Source organism: Heterocephalus glaber, unplaced genomic scaffold (genome assembly GCF_053883595.1).
Source record: "Heterocephalus glaber isolate CG9 unplaced genomic scaffold, H.glaber_assembly_v1.0 deba00001472, whole genome shotgun sequence".
NCBI classification, from domain to species: Eukaryota; Metazoa; Chordata; class Mammalia; order Rodentia; family Bathyergidae; genus Heterocephalus; species Heterocephalus glaber.
In genome coordinates, this window is record NW_028258315.1 from 65,757,574 (window position 1) to 65,762,238 (window position 4,665).

The following is a 4,665-nucleotide window of genomic DNA, read 5'->3' on the forward strand; positions in this document are numbered from 1 at the left end:
ATTAAAAGAATCATACCAAAGTGATATATGTGCACCCATGTTCATAGCAGCACAGTTTGTAATAGCTAAAACATGGAAACAGCCCAATCGCCTATGAACTGGAGACTGGATAAAGAAAATGTTTTTTTTTTTTTTTTTTTTTTTTTAATAAAATGGAGTACTACTCAGCCTTAAACAATGAGAAATTAGAGGCATTTATAGCTAGATGGATGAACATTGAGGTGATACTCTTAAGTGAAATAAATAGGACACACATGTGTAAACACCAAATAGTTTCTCTGGTGTAAATCAAGAATGCATAATAGATAATGTGAAATAGGAAGAAAAGGCGCAAAGGGGAAGGGGAAGTGGGAGAGGTAGGGGAAAGGAAAGAAGGGAATGGATTTAACATGAGAAAATGAAAAAATTGGAAACAAAGTCTTTGTAAATAGGGAGGGGGAAGGGGGTGAAGGGAGGGCAGGGAAATGGGGAAAAAATAAAAATCAAGATATATTATGTGAAGGTACAAACCTCCAATGATGAATGTTATTATATTGCATACCTAAAATGTACCAATAAAATTAATTTTAAAAAAACTGAACGTATAGTGAGTGAATCAATATTCACTATTGGTATTTTTTTTGATACCAGGAATCGAACTCAGGACCTTGCACTTGTGAGGCAGGCATGGTGCCACTGAGCTAAATCCCACTATTGGCAATTTTGAATCTTGGGAAGAAAGAGGCAGAGGATTTCTGGTCTGAGAAAATCAGGATCAGAAAGAAGGATGATGGCCCCCAGAGAATCAGTAGCACAGAGGTGGCTACAGTGAGATGAGAACTTTTCAATTTCTTCCTCTCACAGTTGCTAACACCATCTCCATCGCAGGCTGGACCCCATCCTCTCTCAGATGCTGATGAAAACTCTGTCACTCTCTAGACAGAGACCCTCCTTCCAATCCGCTTAAGCTGTTCTTTCTCCTGAGTAGAGGGGTATTGTAGTGGCAGGAGCTTGATCCCAACTCTGTGCTTCCCATGACAGGTGCCACAACCGTACACATTTGGCTTATAGGCCAGCACTGACCTCACTGACCAGACACTTTACCCAGTGAAGGTAACTTCTCCCTCAGCAACCTCCTTTCCAAATCACATATTCCTCCAGCTATGTATTTTTTAATCCTTTTATTGGTACATTTTAGATATACAATATAATGACATTCATCATTGGAAATTTGTACTTTTACATAATCACTCTTGGTTCTGATTTTTTCCCCATTCCCCTGCCCTCCCTTCAACACCTCCATCCCTCCCTATTTACAGAGACTTTGTTTGCTTTTTTTCATTTTCTTATATTCATTCCATTCCCTTCTTTCCTTTCCCCTACCCCTCCCACTTCCCCTTCCCCTTTGCCCCTTTTCTTCTTATTTCACATTATCTATTATACCTTTTATTCCTTATTTATACTTTCAGTTTCTCACAGTAGAGAAACTATTTGGTATTTACACGTGTCCTGTTTATTTCACTTATGAGTATCACCTCAATGTGCATCCATTTAGCAATAAATGTCTCTAATTTCTCATTTTTTATGGCTGAGTAGTACACCATTTTATATAAAAAAAAAACCCCACATGTTCTTTATCCAGGCTCCAGTTGATGGGCATTTGGGCTGTTTCCAAGTTTTAGCTATTACAAACTGTGCTGCTATGAACATGGATGCACATATATCACTGTGGTATGATTCTTTTAATTCTTTGGGGAATATACCCAGCAGGGGAATAGCTGGGTCAAATGGGACTTCCAGTCCTAGTTCTTTGAGGTATCTCCATACTGATTTCCACAGTGCTTGCACCAGTCGACAGTCCCATTAGCAGTGGAGCAGTGTTCCTCTTTCCCGACAGCCCTGCCAGCATTTGTTATTGGTTAATTTCTTAATAGTAGCCATTCTTTCTGGGGTGAGGTGGAATTTCAGTGTTGTTTTCATTTGCATCTCTTGAATGACCAGTAATGTTGAAGATTTTTTCATATGTTTATTTGCCATTTCTACTTCTTTGTCTGAGAAATGTCTGTTCATTTCAGATACCCATTTTTGGATTGGATCTTTAAATTTGGGAGGTCTGATTTTTTTAAGTTCTTTATAGGTTCTAGATGGTAGACCTTTGTCTGAGGGACTGCTGGTGAAAATTTTTTCCCACATTGTGGGTTGTCTCTTCACACTACTGGTGATTTCTCTTGCTGTATGGAAGCTTTTTAGTAAGAGATTCCACTTGTTGATTGTTTGTGCTAGCTCACGGGCAACTGGGGTTTTGTTCATATCCTCCAGCTATATTAGGAGAATGGTGGGCTGCATCTCTGATAAACTACTTCTCTGGGTATCCTGGTGTGCACTCTCATGAAACACTGGTCTTCATATATAAACTAAAACTGTACATATAAGGATGGAAGAATCACAGCAAGACCTCTGCTTTATCCCCTTCATGCCTCAGTTTATTTGTATGGTAGATAAAGTTGTCAGCCACCTTCCTCAAAAGGATATTCTGAGCTTTCACATAGAAGGCTTGACATTTATTAACCAGGGTCATATGAAAGCCCTGATTTAATCTCTGGAAAAATGCTTTGAGTGTTTCAGACGTAGGGACCATATAAGCATAAAGAATTTTGCCCATAACTCTTGGGGGAAGGTGGCAGTCAGACAACAGAGGCGTGGGCTTTGGTTCCCTCTGTTCTATGCTTGCGTCTAAACAAGTTGTGTGGAGAATCAGAGGGGATCAGCACATATTCTGATGGTTTTTTAACTATTAACTATTCTCATACCAAGCAAAGGTATTCTGAAGATAGGATCCTTTTGGTTAAAAGGTTATACAACGTCAATAACTTCTTAATAGAATGATGCCACTCTTGTGGGACAATATAAATTTTTAGCCTTCTATGTACAAGTCACTACATTATGCCCTTTCACACAGTTATCTTCTTTAATTCTCTCAATAATACTCCCAAGTAAGTATTGTTATGTCTGAGGCTCCGAAAGTTTATGTTTAAGGCCATAAGCTAGCAAGGAACTGAATCAGAATTTGAACCCAGGTTGCTCATATTAAAAAAAAAGTTCACGTGCTGTTCTCACTTTGTTATAAAACAATAGTAGCTGTCTTCTAGTTCAACAACTATACTATTTAGTATTTACTATTTATATTCTTTTTGTGGTGAAGTGGCAATATAGGTAAAATACAGATAAAATGAGCTTTTACGAACTAATTTACAGGTGTTATATTTTAGCGTATAAACTTAGATTCATAGTATACCTTGATTTATGTAAGAATAAATAATGTTGTCACTGTGCTTCTGAAACAAATTATTTTCCTTGGAAGGAAGATCATGTAAGAAGGATATCAATAGCAACTGAGTTTGTGTGGAGAGAAGGCCAAATGCATTCACTATGGAAAGTTCCAGGGAACTGAAGAATATAGATGTTGAAAAGAAACCAGAGTCATAAAATAACCACTTTACTGTGCAGTAAAATCATGGGGTTTCAGCTCATCCCATTTATACCATTTGGTCAGGGCTATAATTTCTGTTTCTCCAAGGGTAAACAATTACCAAGAATCCCTCATTGTTTCTTGTCTGTGGTATTTTGGAAAGGTGACTTTCCAAATGTAGTCTGTTTGCTGTATAACCAGAAACCCAATAAAAACATTTTATGTTCAGCATGAAAGGACCACATTAATAAGCAAATGAGTGTGTATTGCCAGTTGAGGGGTTGCACATTTGTAATTTTACTGATCTTCCAATTTATTTTATAGAGAGTAGATCTTATCAAAAGGGAGATCCCTAGTTCTGCTGAGCAGTTTGAGGTGTTTGGAAGCACAAAATGAAGAAAAGAGCTGGAGAGAAACACTGTGCTCTGCTGAAAAGAATGAGAAGAATTTGGAGCTCATAAGGCAAGGTGTGAGGAAGCAGACGGGGGCAGGAAGAGGGAGACAGAGAAGGGATGGAAAGCTGAGGGCTAGGACTTCTCCTGGACCTCTTTGCTGACATCATCTGCTCAAGTCTATAAAGTCACCACATGATTTATGGCAGTGGATTTCTTGTAAACAATGGTGAGAAGAGAAAGTTTTGCCTCTGGCCTGAGGTAGTGCAGCTCAGAAACAGCTTATAAGAGCATAGGAGTAGGGAGGCAAAGGATAACATAGGCTTTTGGGAATCTCTAGCAATTATGACAGAAGCTTTCTACTATTCCAGAGCATGAACTTGGAACTCCCAAGTTATCCTGTCTGTATTTCAAGGAGTGAAAGACCCTAGCTAGAAGTTCAGTTTTGGATATATGTTCGATTTAACACAAAAAACAATTATTAAATATTTACTATATGTAAAAAAGTGTGCTTGGTACCAGGAAACTAGAGATTCAGCTATATGTTCCACAAATGTGTATTGCTCAAGCTATGAAAAAAAATCCATTCTTTCCCTTAAATTGTTTATAATCTAGTGAGAGAGAAAAATAAGAAAGCAGCCCTTGAGCCAGGGAGCAATTGATTATACTGGGTAGTAGGTTCAAAGAAGTTATTTTTCCACATGTCTGGTGCATATGTATAGATATATTTTACAGAGTACTTATTAAGTAAGATAACCTATGCTGGGATCTACCTAATTCTCTAAATAGCCTCATGAGATGAGCATTATTAGATATATGTTTTAT